Here is a 19,612-nt window from a genome sequence, read left to right as displayed (position 1 = left end):
TGCAGGTTTTAGATCTTAACCTGGGTCAACACACCTGAATCACATGATTAGTTCATTCCCAGGCCTCTGGAGAACTTCAAGAAATGTTGAAGAGGTCATTTAGCCATTTAAATCATCTGTGTTTAATCAAGGACACACATAAAACCTGCAGGACACCGTCCCTCAAGGCCTGGATTTGCCCACCCCTGGCTGAGGTGTAGATAGTTGTTTACCATTCATTCAATTGAATTTGATTTATAGAGCACCAAATCATCAGAGCTGTTGCCTCTCATCTTCTATCAATAAAGTTATGTTTTATATTCACTCTCATGTTGTTTACCTTTTACATTAGAGCAACCAAATCTATATTAAAAATGCTGCAAACTTACTGAAGCTGCATGTATGACCATGTTTTTCTGCACTTGTGCACAATGGTACCTCTGTCGCTCTCTCTCACAAACAAGAACACACACACAGACACACACACAGCCTTTATCTTAAATGGTGCAATATAATAAATATAATTATCACATGTTTAGTCATTACCACAAACATAAATTATTTTTTTCTTTGATCGGAGGATCAATCAGTGAAAGAGATGCGCTACCATAAACCTCAGTGTAGAAGCGCAAGGAAAATTAACCCGCAGCTGCCATCACCTGACCACATGTAAGTCACGTGTGTGGAGGCTCAAATGCAGCAATGCGTAGCTGTAGTGTCTCCGTGATGTACGAACATATATAAAGAGGATTGGATCCCCGCAAAATGCGCATGTCAGTGTTCGTGTTGGAGTTTAACTTGTGACGTAGAGCTCGTTACCATGGAGCCTGCCGACAGAAGAAGGGGTTCCCCTCTATGGCAGCACTTTGAGCTGATCTCTCCCAATAAGGTACTCCATACAATATACCTCCATCCTTCGTGCATCCTTCGTGCATCCTTCCTCCATCCTTCCTCCATCCTTCCTGCATCCTTTATCCATCTATACTCTTTCTATCCTCCATCTGTCTGTTCTGCTGATCCGTATCAGCGTCACGTGACCACAGTCTTTGCTCCATGTTAGAAACACTGGAGCGGAGTCACCATAATCATCTCATTTTCTGCTGAATTTATTTAAATGTTTATTGAAACCATAGCGACACATTTTTGATCTCAGCATCTCTCGCCCTTTAAACACGTTAAAATGACTGAATCTCACAAAATGATACGTAGCCATTTTTGTTTCCATGGCAACAGCTGAGCAGCATCTTCACCACCAGGTGGAGCACCAGTCTGATCATAGGCTGGAGGAAACATGGTGGATGATCACCTGAGCTGTACTCAGCTTCTGATAAACAATCAAATCAGATACAGAAAACAGGATTAATATTCATGAATGACAACAAGGGAAATGATGACATCATAACAGAAACGCAAACAAGACGTACATGAGTATAAAACATGCCAGACTGAAGATGAGACGTCAACAGCATCGCAAACATTAACTTTTAAAGCTTCCATGTGGTTTTACATTTCTTCCATGAAAACAGGAAGTGCCGCTTTTCATTTGAAGACTCACATTTATGGACGTGGACGTGGAAAAGTATAAATCTGGGAGCTTTGTTTGGACATGAAGTTGGTAATGTGTCTGTGTGACAGCTGTGTGGAAGCATGAGAGCAACGTTTGCGGGAAAATCCACAGACTGTACCACTCGGACGTGTTTCAAGGAGGTTTTTCACAATAAAATCAAAGCATCGGTTTAAATAAAACCTCCTTCACCTAGTAAGGAAACATTTTGTGGACACGATTTATTTCCATTTAACAAAGTTAGTTCAGTGAGAGATGGCAGGAGGAGCAGAGGTCAGCTCATGGTGACAGAGGTCAAACAGATGTGAGGAGGAACAGCACACACAGCACTGGTGTGTTTCATCTCCACACATAGACAAACCACAGCAACACTGACTCCACTCTCAGCCTCCCAGTGACCATGAGCTTACCCGTGTCACCGGTGCCAGCCTCTGTGGAGCCCAGTGTGTCATATGATGATGATACAGGACATTTTCCACACCCAGCTCCACGCTGAGTCCTGGCTTCAGTGGGTGAGTCCATCCAGCAGAGACGTGGAGACACAAAGACTGAGAACGGCTGGACAGGTCCAGGTGTTACACTTCAGTTCAGTGTTCATGAACGCAGGTTCATTGTTGTGCACTAGAACCTGATGTAGAAGTTACAGCATGCAAGCACACGGTGATGGGGCCGAGGAGCAGCTCTTTACTGACATCTAGTGGTTCTACATCTTTTTCCTGGTTAATAAAGTTCAGCTTTCTTCTCCTGCAGATCATTTGACAAATCTTTTGCTGTCCCCATGACTCGGGAGCCAAAAACGTCGGTGCAGCACTGGACCTGCAGCGTCTGTCTGAAGGCCTGAAACTCCTCCCACGCTGATCACAGGTGAGCATGGTGACCTTCAGTAAGGTAAACCTGTGGTTGTTTCTGTCCAACACAGCTGTAGGGCAGTAAAGAACGTCACCCAACCTCCACCAGAGAGAAAGAAAAATGTCTGTATCATGATTCATATTCTGTGAGAGTAATCACAGATCCCTGTGGGGTGTTTGAACACTCGTACACACTTCCAGCTGCACTGTGGAGGTGCAGTGATTGGAGTGTACCCGTGGGGATCTGTGATTTTGAAGGCTAGGACGTGTTTCAGCCTCTGCTGTCGTTGATGTCACAGAATAGTTAAATCCTTCCTGTTTCATGGGATCGTCCTTGTCTTCTGACAGCAAGCAGAAACATGGCTGTGGTATAGTTTTGTCATGTTGACGTCTTGTCACGATGTGAGCGTTTCATTTTATGACCAGTCCTGATGGACTGTGATTAGTGAAACTGGAGACTTGCTCCGCCTTCCACCTCTTCCATCATTTTCCTGTTTGTTATCCCAGTGTGTGTGTGCTTTGATGTGGATATATCGTCAACGTGTCCTTTAATGACGTGACTGTGTGGCTGCTGTTGCTCTGTCTCTCGTTTCTCTGGATCAGCTTTGTTTTCTCAGTCTGGAGGAAATGGGTGTAATACTCATGCCTACTCTAGGCCCCTCCCACAGGATAGACAGATTGACTGTGGCATCATCATGTGATAAAACCCATTCTGTTAAATCTTTCTGTACTTCCTGTTTAGTGACCTCATCATTTAGCACAGCCTCATTAAATCTGCAGTATTTAGATAGTTTACTCGTCCTGTCCTCACTGCCAAAGATACTGGTTTGTGTCCACACACAGTGGTGGGTTCTTTATTACAGTCACTGGTCCTATATAGTTTTTTACCAGGTGGTGTTGAAGAGCTCCCATGGACACGGGACATGAAGGTGACGTTAGTGGCCCAGTTCTGCTGGGAGCCGCTCCACAGTCTGTCTGAGAGCACAGCTGAAGTTAAATATACACAATATAAAAGTTTAAGACGTTTTTGTTTAAGCTCCCTCTTCTCACATGTTCTGTCTTCGCATCCAGCTGTTGGGTCCGCGTCTCGGTGCAGGAGATATCTGATCGTGCTTTCGTCTTTGTTGTTGACTTTGTTGTTGGTCTATTCGTGCCCCTCTCAGCTTTCTGTCCTTATCTTTTCTCTCAAACTGATTTTCCACATATGCAGCCCGTTATGATCCAAAGCTGTCCAGCGGGAAAATCACAGTCCTTGACAGGCCAATTCTGGCCCCCGAGCCTTATGTTTGACAGCCCTGCTCTAGAGGATGCTGACACTGTAAAAACATTTAGTGTTGCAGTTTTCACTGAAGGCCAGCATATCAGGAATGGAGCTGGGCTTTTGTTGGCTCCTGAGAAGAAGAGCAAAGACAAACACATCTTCTCTTCCTCCTGAATAAACAGGAAACAGGAAAATCCTCCACTACAAATCAGAGTCAGTGGAGCATCGCTGCAGTTAGAACTGCTTCATTTATGCACAGGCAGGTGGAGGTTTTCCTGCTTCAGCTGCTGCTGGAGCTTCAACAGATGTGGTGATGGAGCAGAGGGTAGCTGATTACTGGCTGCATCTATAATAAGCACTGTTTGAATCAGACCCACAGCTGGGTTTCTGAACCTCACACTGCTGAGTGCCTCACTTGAACAGTGGACATTCATTTATAAGGAGCTCTATGAGCAAAAAAGGAATATAAAAGTAATATAAGGAGAAAAGCAGCACTAAGACACTTCACTGTAGCTTTGTGGAGCTCTTACACACAGTGTGTGTGTTCTAGTCCACATCACAATAAGACACTTACTGAGAAACAGCTAGTGCTGAAGACGCTGCAGCCCAGAGGTTGGAGGAACAGACAGTGACACACAGACATGAATCAAGAATCGGTTGCAGTGCGAGAAACAACACAGTGGCAGAAATAGAATATATGTTATTTATTTATTTTAGTATATATGTTATATACATGTCGATTCATCTGCCCATGGATACAGAATACAATTAGAAAATATGAAATATCAATGATTATGAGTGGGGTGAGTGCAAAATCCAGGTAGGACATGATGTGCAAAGAATCCAGAGTGCAACCTTTTCACATAAATAAATAAGTGTGTTATTGTAAGTGTGTTGTTGTAAGTGTGTTATTGTAAGACGTTAGCAGAGCAGTGATCGGTGTGATTCTGTGGACAGGTGTGCTTCATCCACACCTGAGCTGAGATCAGGAGTATCTGTACTTGGTTTGACTCTGTGGGAGATCTATGCATTTTCTTCTGCTTATCCAGCTCAGGGTTACAGGAGGCTGGAGCCAGAGTACACCCTGGCCAGGTCACCAGCTTATCACAGGGTAACATTTGCAGTGACACCTGCAGAATCACCGGGTGACCTAACCCCACTAACTGCATGTCTGTGGACTGTGGGAGGAAGCCTCCAAACACAGAGAACCCAGAGAGAACATGCAGACTCCACACAGGAAGGCCAGGTGGGGGATTCAAACCCTGCTGTGAGGCAACAGAGCTAATTACTGCACCACCGTACTGCCTCTGGCTGGGTTGTAGCACATCTAATACTTACCTCACTCAGGGACATGAAAACAATTCATACACAGCCTTCATGCTTTTGTTGATGTTCTGTCTCTTTTAAAATGAAAAAAACATAACACAAAAGACTTCATTGTGTGTAACTTATCAGATAATTATTCCCCCTTCTGTGATTTAAGCTGTTCCTGCTTCTGCTGCTTTTATAAAAAAAAAAAAGCAAATCAGACTTGGAGGAAAAGAAACAAAACAGAAGCATAAGTGGGCTACCAGCATTGGTGTCTCCATTAAAACATGATTCACCATGGCAACAGAGTCCTCTTGACTCAGAAGATACTGAAATTTGTTTTTAATGGATTTATTTTTGGTTTGTTTGAGACGGTCTGTGTGTGTGTGTGTGTGTGTGTGTGTGTGTGTGTGTGTGTTTGGCAGCGCTGATACAGAGACTAATGGGTTTGCGAGGATACCGTTTAAATCACTTACTGAGAACAAACAAAGTCTTTTCTTTGAAAGTTTTGAAGCTAAATTCAAACACGGGGACGGATGATATTTATAAGTGCTTTATGAAACCCGTCCTCATCATAGCAATCATATGTTTCCATCATCATGATGGCACGTTGTTTTAGAGCACAGTCAGCACGTGGCCTGTTGGCTCATATTCTAGTGATGTGCGGATCGATCCTGAAATATCGATTCCTCCGATACCAGTCATTTATGTTCTAGAATCGATTCTCACATTAAAATATCAATATTTTAGTAATTTAGGGTATATTTGTAGTTTATCAGTGGAAAGAAACTATAACATTCAGATTGTCTACATTGGAAGCAACTACTTCCTCTTCCGCCTTTCATAGTCATGTGTGAAATACGGCTGTATAAATGTGTCGCAGACCCTTTGCGTGCGCACTCACAACAATGGCTGAGCGTGGAGTCATTTTACATCCACAAACGACGTGGTTTGTGATACATGTGGCAAGACCACTAACCTCGTCAAACACCTCAGAGTAAATCATATCACAGAATATGACGAGGATATGTTGAGGTGAACTGAAGAGGAGGAGAGAGTCAGGTGCTGCTAGGGCGAGACAGACGTCTCTCACAGAGTCCTTCAGTGCTGCAGGCAGGCAAGGTGTTCAAATAGCGCATAACTTCAGTTTTTTTTTTATTTCTATATATGATGAACTCTGCATTATTAAGTGATAAGAACAAGTAATCTGATGTCTTATAATCACTATGACGCTATAATTTGAGATACAATAAAAGATGCAATGAATAAAATAAGCTTTTGTACAAAGTATCGGTATCGGATCAGTATCGTCGATACCACCCTGAATATTACTTGGTATTGGATCGGAAAGGAAATCGCACATCACTATCATGTTCTACATCATTGTGTGTCGCTGTGATTGTCACGTTCATGTGATATGACTTTCACCTGCTGGCAGGTAGAACAAATACTAACTGACTTCCTAAAGTCATATGAGTGGGTTTGTTTGTTTGTTTGTTTTTTCTTTTTTTCACAAAAAGTAGTGAGAAACAAGTCTGGGCATGCATGACGCTGTTTGTGCCCGTTCAGTCATGACTTAGCATCTAAGGCAGGGATGTCCAACATATGGCCAGCGGGCCACATCCGGTCCTGATACACTTTTATATGTCAGTTATTAATGACCTGAGCAAATGTGGGAGCTGAATGTTCAGCTCTGCTGATCTCCATGCAAACAGGGGTGGAACCATAAAGCCAATCACATGCAAAGACAGACTGTCATACCATGGTTGGGTACAGACTTGGAGGAAAAGAAACAAAACAGAAGCATAAGTGGGCTACCAGCATTGGTGTCTCCATTAAAACATGATTCACCATGGTAACAGAGTCCTCTTGACTCAGAAGATACTGAAATTTGTTTTTAATGGATTTATTTTTGGTTTGTTTGAGACGGTCTGTGTGTGTGTGTGTGTGTGTGTGTGTGTGTGTGTGTGTGTGTGTGTGTGTGTGTTTGGCAGCGCTGATACAGAGACTAATGGGTTTGTGAGGATACCGTTTAAATCACTTACTGAGAACAAACAAAGTCTTTTCTTTGAAAGTTTTGAAGCTAAATTCAGACACGGGGACGGATGATATTTATAAGTGCTTTATGAAACCCGTCCTCATCGTAGCAATCAAGTGCTTCCATCATCATGATGGCACGTTGTTTTAGAGCACAGTCAGCACGTGGCCTGTTGGCTCATATTCTACATCATTGTGTGTCGCTGTGATTGTCACGTCCATATGATACGACTTTCACCTGCTGGCAGGTAGAACAAATACTGTCCAACACAGCTGTAGGGCAGTGACTGTTACAGCCACAGGGGAGCTCCTTCATCCCCACAGTCACACTGTGCAGTGCACACACGCACACACACACACACACACACACACACACACACACACACGCACGCACACACACACACACACGATGTCACAGACATGTGTTTACACGATTACTTAGCCCTTGAGCTCAGCTCATGATCATTAACATGAACTGTTATGATCGCTGATCAAAGACCAGAATCAGAATCAGAATCGTGTTTATTGGCCATGTATATGCGCAGACACATACAAGGAATTTGGTTCAGGTAGATGGTGACTCTCAAGCACAGCAATGTAAATCTCAACAATATAAGCAACGCAATACACCCACCCTCCCACACACACACACACACACACACAGACACACACATGGATCCCCCATTCAGAGATGGTCTTTCCCTTTTTAAATGGCCTTCTTGTTTGTTCTCAGTAAGAGATTCAAGCTGTATCCTCTCAAATCCATTCAATTCAATTCAATTCAATTTTATTTATATAGCGCCAAATCACAACAAAAGTCGCCTCAAGGCGCTTCATAGATACAGAGAAAAACCCAACAATCATATGACCCCCTATGAGCAAGCACTTTGGCGACAGTGGGAAGGAAAAACTCCCTTTTAACAGGAAGAAACCTCCGGCAGAACCAGGCTCAGGGAGGGGCGGCCATCTGCTGCGACCGGTTGGGGTGAGAGAAGGAAGACAGGATAAAGACATGCTGTGGAAGAGAGACAGAGGTTAATAACAGATATGATTCAATGCAGAGAGGTCTATTAATACATAGTGAGTGAGAAAGGTGACTGGAAAGGAAAAACTCAATGCATCATGGGAATCCCCCGGCAGCCTACATCTATTGCAGCATAACTAAGGGAGGATTCAGGGTCACCTGGTCCAGCCCTAACTATATGCTTTAGCAAAAAGGAAAGTTTTAAGCCTAATCTTAAAAGTAGAGATAGTGTCTGTCTCCTGAATCCAAACTGGAAGCTGGTTCCACAGAAGAGGGGCCTGAAAACTGAAGGCTCTGCCTCCCATTCTACTTTTAAATACTCTAGGAACAACAAGTAGGCCTGCAGAGCAAGAGCGGAGCGCTCTAATAGGGTGATATGGTACTACAAGGTCATTAAGATAAGATGGGGCCTGATTATTTAAGACCTTGTATGTGAGGAGCAGGATTTTGAATTCAATTCTGGATTTAACAGGAAGCCAATGAAGGGAAGCCAAAACAGGAGAAATATGCTCTCTCTTTCTAGTCCCTGTCAGGACTCTTGCTGTAGCATTTTGGATTAGCTGAAGGCTTTTCAGGGAGTTTTTTGGACGTCCTGATAATAATGAATTACAGTAGTCCAGCCTGGAAGTAATAAATGCATGAACTAGTTTTTCAGCGTCACTCTGAGACAGGATATTTCTAATTTTAGAGATGTTGCGCAAATGGAAGAAAGCAGTCTTACATATTTGTTTAATATGTGCGTTGAAGGACATGTCCTGGTCAAAAATGACTCCAAGGTTCCTCACCGCGTTACTGGAGGCCAAGGTAATGCCATCCAGAGTAAGAATCTGCTTTGATACCATATTTCTAAGATTTTCAGGGCCGAGTACAATAACCTCAGTTTTATCTGAATTAAGAAGCAGAAAGTTAGCGGCCATCCAGGTCTTTATGTCTTTAAGACATTCCTGCAGTTTAACTAATTGGTGTGTGTTATCTGGCTTCATGGACAGATAGAGCTGGGTGTCATCTGCATAGCAGTGAAAATGTATGCTATGTCTTCTAATGATGCTGCCTAAGGGAAGCATGTATAATGTAAACAGAATTGGTCCTAGCACTGAACCCTGTGGAACTCCATAATTAACCTCAGTGTGTGAAGAGGACTCTCCATTTACATGCACAAACTGGAGTCTATTAGATAGATATGATACAAACCACTGCACCGCAGTACCTGTAATACCTACAGCATGTTCTAATCGCTCTAATAGAATATTATGGTCAACAGTATCGAACGCTGCACTAAGGTCTAGCAGGACAAGCACAGAGATGAGTCCACTGTCAGAGGCCATAAGAAGATCATTTGTAACCTTCACTAAAGCTGTTTCTGTGCTGTGATGAGCTCTGAAACCTGACTGAAACTCTTCAAATAAACCATTCCTCTGCAGATGATCTGTTAGCTGTTTGACAACTACTCTTTCAAGGATTTTTGATATGAAAGGAAGGTTGGAGATTGGCCTATAATTAGCTAAGACTGCTGGGTCTAGAGATGGCTTTTTGAGTAAAGGTTTAACTACAGCCAGCTTGAAGGCCTGTGGTACATAGCCGATTATTAGAGATAGGTTGATCATATTTAAGATCGAAGAATTAATTAATGGCAGGACTTCTTTGAGCAGTTTTGTAGGAATAGGGTCTAAAAGACACGTTGATGGTTTGGAGGAAGTAATTATTGAAGTTAACTCAGAAAGATCAATTAGAGAAAAAGAGTCTAACTTAACATCAATGGTACTAAGAGTAGCTGTAGATAATATTACATCTGTGGGATGATTATTGGTAATTTTTTCTCTAATGATAAAAATTTTATTTGTGAAGAAGTTCATGAAGTCATTACTAGTTAACGTTAAAGGGATGGTTGGCTCAAAAGAGCTCTGACTTTTTGTCAGCCTGGCTACAGTGCTGAAGAGAAACCTAGGGTTGTTCTTATTTTCTTCAATCAGTGATGAATAGTAAGATGTTCTGGCTTTGCGGAGGGCTTTCTTATAAAGCAGCAAACTATTTCTCCAGGCTAAATGATGATCCTCTAGATTTGTGACACGCCATTTCCTCTCCAGATTACGAGTCATCTGCTTTAGGGTACGTGTTTGAGAATTATACCACGGAGTCAGGTACTTCTGATTTGAGGCCTTAGTTTTCACAGGAGCTACAGTATCCAGAGTCGTACGTAGTGAGGAGGTGAAATTATTAACAAGAAAATCGACCTCTGTTGGGGTAGCGTTCAGATAGCTGCTCTGCTCTGTGTTGGTACAGGGCATTGGAGATGATAACAGTGGGTGGATTATATTCTTAAACTTAGTTACAGTGCTTTCAGAAAGACATCTATTTTGATAAAGTCTACTCTTCACCGCTGTGTAATCAATTATTGTAAAAGTAAATGTTATCAGGAAATGATCAGACAGGAGAGGGTTTTCAGGAAACACTGTTAAATGTTCAGTTTCTATGCCATATGTTAAAACAAGATCTAGAGTGTGATTAAAGTGGTGGGTGGGTTCTTTTACGTTTTGAGAGAAACCAATTGAGTCTAATAACAGATTAAATGCCATGTTGAGGCTGTCATTTTTAGCATCTACATGGATGTTAAAATCACCCACAATAATTATTTTATCTGAGCTCAGAACTAAATTAGATATAAAGTCTGAGAAATCAGACAGAAACTCTGTGTAAGGCCCAGGTGGACGATAGATGATAACAAGTAAGACTGGTTTCTGAGTTTCACAGCTGGGGTGGACAATGTTAAGCATCAGGCTTTCAAATGAATTAAAAGTCTGTCTTGGTCTTTCATTAATTAATAGGCTGGTGTGAAAAATTGCTGCCACACCGCCCCCTCGGCCTGTGCTTCGAGATTTCTGGTAGTTAGAATGACTCGGGGGTGCTGATTCATTTAAACTAACATAATCATCCTGCTGCAACCAGGTTTCTGTAAGGCAGAGTAAATCAATTTGTTGATCAATTATTAAGTCATGTACTAACAGAGACTTGGAGGAGAGAGACCTAATATTTAATAATCCACATTTCACTGTTTTACTCTTTGGTTCAGATGTGGATACTGTATTGTTCTTTCTTTGTGATTGTTTATGTTTAAGTTGTTTGTTGCTGGTTTTTAGTTTGTTTTTTGTCTTTTTGGAAGCTGACACAGTCTCTATGGAGATGGGTTTTTGGGGGGGTAGCAGGAGGAGAGAAGCTGCAGAGAGGCGTGTAAGACTGCAACTCTGCTTCCTGGTCCCAACTCTGGATAGTCATATTTTGGGGGGTTTAATAAATTTGTCCATATTTCTAGAAATGAGAGCTGCTCCATCCAAAGTGGGATGGATGCCGTCTCTCCTAACAAGACCAGGTTTCCTCCAGAAGGTTTGCCAATTATCTATGAAGCCCACATCGTTTCTGGGACACCACTCAGACAGCCAGCAATTTAAGGAGAACATGTGGCTAAACATGTCACTCCTGGTCTGATTGGGGAGGGGACCAGAGAAAACTGGTCCGACATTGTTTTGGCAAAGTTGCACACCGATTCAATATTGATTTTAGTGACCTCCGATTGGCGTAACCGGGGTGTCATTACTGCCGACGTGAATTATGATCTTACTGAATTTACGTTTACCCTTAGCCAGCAGTTTTAAATTTCCTTCAATGTCGCCTGCTCTGGCCCCTGGAAGACAATTGACTATGGTTGCCGGTGTCTCTAGCTTCACATGTCTGAGAACAGAATCGCCAATTACCAGAGTTTGACCCCCGGCGGGTGTGTCGCCGAGTGGGGAAAAACGGTTAGACACATGAACGGGTTGGTGGTGTACCTGGGGCTTCTGTTTAGGACTATGCTTCCTCCTCACCGTCACCCAGCCTTCCTGTTTCCCCAGCTGCTTTGGACCTGCCGGGGAACAGCTAGCGGGGCCTACGCTATTTTCGGCTGCACCAGCTACAGGGGCCTGGCTAGCTACGGGTGAATGAAGGGTGCGAAGCCGAGTCTCCAATTCAGTAATCCTGGCCTCCAGCGCTGCAAATATGCTACATTTGTTACAGATATCATTACTGCTAAAGGAGGCAGAGGAGTAACTAAACATCTGACACAATGAGCAAGAAAGTGCAGGAGGGACAGGTGAAGTAGCCATGGTGCTAACGAGTCGGCTACGAGCTAAGCTAAGCTAGCGAAACAGTACAGAGACAGTGAGTGAATACTTTGGCTATAAATTAGGTAGTGAGTACACAGAAAGTGTGCTTCGGATGAAGCACGTGAAGATTATACTATGAAAGAAGAATGTATTTAAAAGTTGTTAATTAAATTGCTAAGCAAATAAGCTACTCAGAAACACCACTGTGTTTGAGCAGGAACAGGAAGTGATACTCTACCACAGAGCGAGTGAACACCAAGTGACAGCGCCTCCCAAGTGGACTCCAGCAGTCCATTAAAGTCTGTAACAATGCTCACACACACAGACCGTCTCAAACAGACCAAAAATAAATCCATTTAAAAAATGTAAAGAACAAAAGTTTTCAGTAGCTTCTGAGTCAAGATGAGTCTGTTGCCATGGTGAATTCATGTTTTAATGGATATACAGGGTCTGAGCCGTCATACTCGTAGAATCCACTCACTGAGGGAATAAAAAGCGAGGTGGCAAAAGAGTCTGGAAAAAAAACCCTAAGGCAGCATGGTCTCAAAGATCCGGGCCCAGCGTATCCAAGCAGGGTCGTGGAAAACTGGTCCCCCTCCATGGAGCTTTTCAAAGCACAGGAGACAACGCACGCTCGACATCGCTTACCAGCCAAAGCTCGCCGCCAGTAAAGCCTGAGTTTTACCTGAATAACTGCTCTTCTCCCTCTCCTTTTCCATGGTCTACAGGGACCGCTGAGATCACCTGATGAGGATCCAGCTAATGGTGGAGGGTGGGAAATGCAGAAGGAGGAGGAAGAGACATTGTGAGGCATCATAGAGGACGAATGGACAGTAAAGCCAGGCGATCATACACCAAGGCAACTAATACATAGTTAAAACTAAGTGAGAACAGCAGAGCAGAAAAAAACGTAAGCGAGTGCGACGTTCATGACAACAGCTGTGTGCAGAGTATGAGCGTGCAGCGTCTAAAGTGTGGAAGTACCGACCTTACTTTGACTTTCTGTTAAAAGTGATAAAAACATTAGCGTCCGCTGTTCACAGCATGGGAAGAAAACTTCTTTTTACAGCGAATAAAACCCCTAAACTTCTGTGCAAGCACCGAGTACGCTGCCACAGGAATGTGAAATTCACAGAGAAACTCCCGGATTCTTCCGCTGACCGCTGCGGCACACCTGCACCAGGGCAAACATCCGCCTACCACACTCCTCCTATCCAGGTGAAAATAGAGCAACAGGACCGCTAGCCTTTGATTTTTCTTATTTTCTGCTGTGTTTTACTTGCATCCATGTGAAAGACTGAGTGTAAACAGAAAAACCTATTTCATGTGCAGGAATGTGCAGAAAATAGGTTTAAATGTTAAACAAATTTCTTCCAGTCAGAGAATGTTGAATATAATTAAATTTTTGCTTGATTCATAAAGTTAAAAGATTAAAACTAATAAAACAAGTTTTAAAAAGAGACTTTTCCATTTGATTACATTTTGGATGATAGATCATGCAGAAAAAGTAGAATTGGGCTGAAAGATCTATCACTTTATTACCTATTCAGGTTGTAAATTATGTTTTTAAAAAGTAACTAAGTAACTAATTACTTTCAACAATAAGTAATCAGTAAAATAACAGGTTTACTTTTGGGGGGAAGTAATCAGTAATTAGTTACTGATAGGTTTGTAGCTTAAACCCATTCGCTGGAACGTTAAGGACAATTTATTACACAGCAGAAACAAGACACAAGTAGGCAAAGTTCTTTGTGTTACTCATGCATGAGGGAGAGAACCACGACAAGAGCCGTTCCTTCGCTTGACCCCAGTCGCTCTCGTCCACTCCCCCGTAACACTGCTCTTTTATTGAGGTTACATGAATATACATAGGTTCATTAACATATGACGTCTACATACACACAAAGAGTACCTTGCCTGTGCGTTGTGTAAATGTGTGTGTGTGGGGAGGGTCCAGTGTGTGACCCCATAAAGACTTCCCTAAACCTGCTGGTCTGGAAGTCCAGCAGTTCATTTAAACAAAAGGCACTTAGCCTAAAACAGATATAGCTACATTTATCCTACCATAAAACAATAATGTGTATGCCCTCTCCCATGCTCCCAGGATGTTGGTGTGACTGCCAGAACACTCTGGAATGCACACAAAGCCTTTGCAGACTATTAAGGATCAAACCTCTACCAACATGACATTGATTATACAACTCTAAGCATATATGAGTAGATATTTCTAAGCATAAATGACAATAAACAATACAAATCTAACACTTACTGATTACTTTTTTCAAGTAACTTGACCAACACTGGTCACCAGGATTGTTCACCTCTCTGCAGGAACTTTGGTTCTCTCCTCTTTAAAGAAACTCTCTGCTGTGCACCTCCCAGCTTCAGCTTCCTCCACAGGTTTTCTATGACTGAGGTCTGGAGACTGATCCACGACTCATGTTCAGTATTCTGGCTGAGAGAACAAGGTTCTCGTCTCAGATTTCACACTGCATGTTCCTGTCCACTGACCTCTCAGTGTGTGATGTTGGCCTGCACCTTAAAAAGAACGACAGCCCAGAGCATCATGTTACCTCCTCCCTGCCTGACTGTGGGGACACTGCTCTGTGGGTCACGTCAGCGTTTCTCGGGTTGATGGCAGAGATCTTGATTTTGGTTTCATGTGACCACAGTACACTTCCAACACTACATTTTCTGAGTTATTTGTGGGTGTTTTCTTGTTAGTTCGTTTTTTTAGTACTTGAACACTAAAGTGGCCTTCAATGAGATGACAGAGCCAGCAGTGACCCACAGCATTTAAGTTTGACACTCCTGTTTTAGATGTTCACTGGCAAACTTGAAGGATCTGGAGCCAGAGTACACCCTGGCCAGGTCACCAGCTTATCACAGGGTAACATTTGCAGTGACACCTGCAGAATCACCGGGTGACCTAACCCCACTAACTGCATATCTGTGGACTGTGGGAGGAAGCCTCCAAACACAGAGAACCCAGAGAGAACATGCAGACTCCACACAGGAAGGCCAGGTGGGGGATTCAAACCCTGCTGTGAGGCAACAGAGCTAATTACTGCACCACCGTACTGCCTCTGGCTGGGTTGTAGCACATCTAATACTTACCTCACTCAGGGACATGAAAACAATTCATACACAGCCTTCATGCTTTTGTTGATGTTCTGTCTCTTTTAAAATGAAAAAAACATAACACAAAAGACTTCATTGTGTGTAACTTATCAGATAATTATTCCCCCTTCTGTGATTTAAGCTGTTCCTGCTTCTGCTGCTTTTATAAAAAAAAAAAGCAAATCAGACTTGGAGGAAAAGAAACAAAACAGAAGCATAAGTGGGCTACCAGCATTGGTGTCTCCATTAAAACATGATTCACCATGGTAACAGAGTCCTCTTGACTCAGAAGATACTGAAATTTGTTTTTAATGGATTTATTTTTGGTTTGTTTGAGACGGTCTGTGTGTGTGTGTGTGTGTGTGTGTGTGTGTGTGTGTGTGTGTGTGTGTGTGTTTGTCAGCGCTGATACAGAGACTAATGGGTTTGCGAGGATACCGTTTAAATCACTTACTGAGAACAAACAAAGTCTTTTCTTTGAAAGTTTTGAAGCTAAATTCAAACACGGGGACGGATGATATTTATAAGTGCTTTATGAAACCCGTCCTCATCATAGCAATCATATGTTTCCATCATCATGATGGCACGTTGTTTTAGAGCACAGTCAGCACGTGGCCTGTTGGCTCATATTCTAGTGATGTGCGGATCGATCCTGAAATATCGATTCCTCCGATACCAGTCATTTATGTTCTAGAATCGATTCTCACATTAAAATATCAATATTTTAGTAATTTAGGGTATATTTGTAGTTTATCAGTGGAAAGAAACTATAACATTCAGATTGTCTACATTGGAAGCAACTACTTCCTCTTCCGCCTTTCATAGTCATGTGTGAAATACGGCTGTATAAATGTGTCGCAGACCCTTTGCGTGCGCACTCACAACAATGGCTGAGCGTGGAGTCATTTTACATCCACAAACGACGTGGTTTGTGATACATGTGGCAAGACCACTAACCTCGTCAAACACCTCAGAGTAAATCATATCACAGAATATGACGAGGATATGTTGAGGTGAACTGAAGAGGAGGAGAGAGTCAGGTGCTGCTAGGGCGAGACAGACGTCTCTCACAGAGTCCTTCAGTGCTGCAGGCAGGCAAGGTGTTCAAATAGCGCATAACTTCAGTTTTTTTTTTATTTCTATATATGATGAACTCTGCATTATTAAGTGATAAGAACAAGTAATCTGATGTCTTATAATCACTATGACGCTATAATTTGAGATACAATAAAAGATGCAATGAATAAAATAAGCTTTTGTACAAAGTATCGGTATCGGATCAGTATCGTCGATACCACCCTGAATATTACTTGGTATTGGATCGGAAAGGAAATCGCACATCACTATCATGTTCTACATCATTGTGTGTCGCTGTGATTGTCACGTTCATGTGATATGACTTTCACCTGCTGGCAGGTAGAACAAATACTAACTGACTTCCTAAAGTCATATGAGTGGGTTTGTTTGTTTGTTTGTTTTTTCTTTTTTTCACAAAAAGTAGTGAGAAACAAGTCTGGGCATGCATGACGCTGTTTGTGCCCGTTCAGTCATGACTTAGCATCTAAGGCAGGGATGTCCAACATATGGCCAGCGGGCCACATCCGGTCCTGATACACTTTTATATGTCAGTTATTAATGACCTGAGCAAATGTGGGAGCTGAATGTTCAGCTCTGCTGATCTACATGCAAACAGGGGTGGAACCATAAAGCCAATCACATGCAAAGACAGACTGTCATACCATGGTTGGGTACAGGCCGGGTACACAGAGAGACGGAAGCCGATTTAAATACAAGAGTGTCAGGAAAATGTAAAATGAGCAGCGTTCGACTAATAATTGAATATTAGATCAAACAAAGTGAATACAAAGTGTGTTTGAATGGCAGAGATGCAGAAATGTGAGCATGTAACACAGAGCAACAGCATACATGCAAACCCTCCTGAATCTTTTCCAGGAGAATCTCGAATTTCAGTGCCCCTCCTGAAAATCTCCCAGAGCCACCATTCTCCTGAATTTCTGCTGATTTTCCACCCGGACAACAAAAATGAAAACCATATCCCAGAACCAAAACCCAGCAAATTCCAGTTTCCAACAATGGCGGCAGCTATTTAGTTTTAAGATTACTCCTATTACTCTTTCTGGGTCACAAAATAAACTTTTAGCATATTTTCAGGTGAGAATAAACTTCAAATATCTGAGCCGGCAAGAATAGCAAACTCCCGGCACATCGTTTTCAAACCCCTGCGGTCTTTCGCTACTCAGGTTAAACATGATATTTAAGTAACTCGATAACCTAAAAATTTTATTGTTGGACTTTTTCAGTGTTTTATTTGTTCCTGAGTAAATTGGTTTTGCTGAGATTAAAGTTATTAGATTAGATGAGATTAAATAAAAACTTTATTAATCCCTCGGGAGGATTCCTCCAGGGTTGTGACACTGCTGAAAAAAACGTCAAACGTCAAACTGATTAAACAGAAGTGTGAGACGGTCAAGAATTTACGCCAGCGTCCGGTTATATTTAGATAGCAAGGAGCAGACGGCAGAGTTTCACTCCACTGAGAGAGCCCGTGACGTAATTCTGAACGCTAGACCATCACAGTCGCTCACTTACGGCCTACCCGCCTTTCGGAGGACTTGGCCCACTTAGACCACGAAGGCCGGGTCCTTAGGTCGATGCAGCCTCTGAATTTGGACAGTAATAAAAGTGACATTTAACTTACTTTAAATAAATAATTTTAAATAAATAAACACTGTAAAATTCAAGTTTTTTGTATATGTGTATGTAATCCCCCCTTTTGAACGTCTCCCTAATTCTGAGGCTTCAAGGTTGGCAAGTATGAGCAACAGCTCAGTCTGAGTCTAAACGAGTCTCACAGGCTTGCTGTGCGTTTAAAGCTGTAAGAATTACAAATTACAATTATAAGTTATCATTCTTAACTTGTTTGATCCGCTGGTCACCACAGACAAACACAAGCAGACATTTTGGATTTTTACTGTATTATCATAGTTTTAAAGCTTTTCCTGCAGATACAAACCTCCCTTATGAACATTTATACTACACAAAGTCATTCAGCAATAAACAATTGAAGACAGAAAAGTTTGTTTTTCACTTTCTACTATAGAAATTTCAGTTTTTTGTGATGATTGATGAGCTATCAGAACTTTTTCTATCATTTTATTTCTTACAGTTTAAGGAGTCGTGCTGACAGGTTTCTGTTGTTGTCACAGAGCTTTTTCTTCATCATATAGAAAAACACTTAAATATGTGACTCCTTCACAGTGACAGGATGTTTCAGTGGTCCGGCCCAACTAAAGTCATGTGGTCCCCCATGTAAATTCAGGCTGTTTCTCAATCCTGTCTTTAAGTGATGATGTATGAACCCTGCTTCCAGGTCCAAATTACTCTGCGTTTAATAAGGCTGTTGTGTTTTTAACATTTTTTAATGCTTTGTATCTTGTTCTATTTAATCTCAACAAGTCCCTAAAAAAAGTCAGTGATCACTGTCGGCCTCTCTCGGTTTTTATGATCACTGCTCATTTTAAAGCTTGGTTTTTAAAACCTCACAATGTATCTATATGCAGTAGTATATTAATAACTAACCTCATATCATGGATGCATTGTCTCAGTTGTTCTCGTGGACTTGTGATACGTCATCAGTCATCAATTCAAAGTACGCATCAAGCCAAGCCCAAGTATGCTCAAAATTCCCAGATGTGTTCTCGCTCCACTTTATCGAGCAATAAAGTGGAGTCCACAGCTACTGTGAACTTGGTGCAGCTAAATCTAACTCAAAAGTGGCAATGGCAATTTTATTTGTTCCTGAGTAAATCGGTTTGGTGAAGACTAAAGTTAAGCTTGAATTCTTACTTGGAGAGTGGTCACTGTATTTTGAATTACACCCATCATATCCCCTGATGTAAAATGTTCTGTTCTTATTTAAACAGCTGGATCAGAATTACATCTAAGATGACAAATAATTAAATTCAGCAAAAACAGCATGTTAATGCATGGAGATCCTGAAGGCTGCTCCAAAAATGATCCGATTATATTTTAAACATTTGTTCAATTCTCTTCCAAACCCCAGCAGCTGTGTATTGTAAGTTTTAGTGTCTACTAAAATACAAATAAAAGTGTTCTAACATCTCACCTGTTTGTTTTTATTCAGACATACATGTGTACTATTTTATTAATAGAGACATTAGCCTCGTTTCTGTCATGTAGTGGTTGTGCTGAAGCTTATTAGACATTATGAAACTGATGATATGTAAAATTGATTTTTGCCAAAGTGCTTAAGATACTTTTTTAATTATATATTTTTTAATCTACTACATTTGT

General features: G+C 41.9%; 1 long non-coding RNA gene across 2 annotated transcripts in view; it reads left to right on the top strand.

The window, feature by feature from the left end:
- Positions 1-642: 642 nt before the first annotated feature.
- Positions 643-19,612, top strand: part of LOC146578837 (uncharacterized) — a 44,727-nt gene continuing 25,757 nt past the window's right edge. For both annotated transcript variants that reach the window (XR_014891536.1, XR_014891535.1), the window contains exons 1-2: positions 643-868; positions 2,294-2,407. This is a non-coding gene — a long non-coding RNA (uncharacterized LOC146578837). The remainder of the gene's footprint in view (positions 869-2,293; positions 2,408-19,612) is intronic.

The sequence above is a fragment of the Mchenga conophoros genome, linkage group LG3, assembly GCF_057382185.1.
Source record: "Mchenga conophoros isolate Kocher_MC1m ecotype Shallow Benthic linkage group LG3, M_conophoros_male_GT1.1, whole genome shotgun sequence".
NCBI classification, from domain to species: Eukaryota; Metazoa; Chordata; class Actinopteri; order Cichliformes; family Cichlidae; genus Mchenga; species Mchenga conophoros.
Note: the sequence above shows the minus strand (reverse complement) of the source record. Positions and strands in the feature narration are given on the sequence as shown.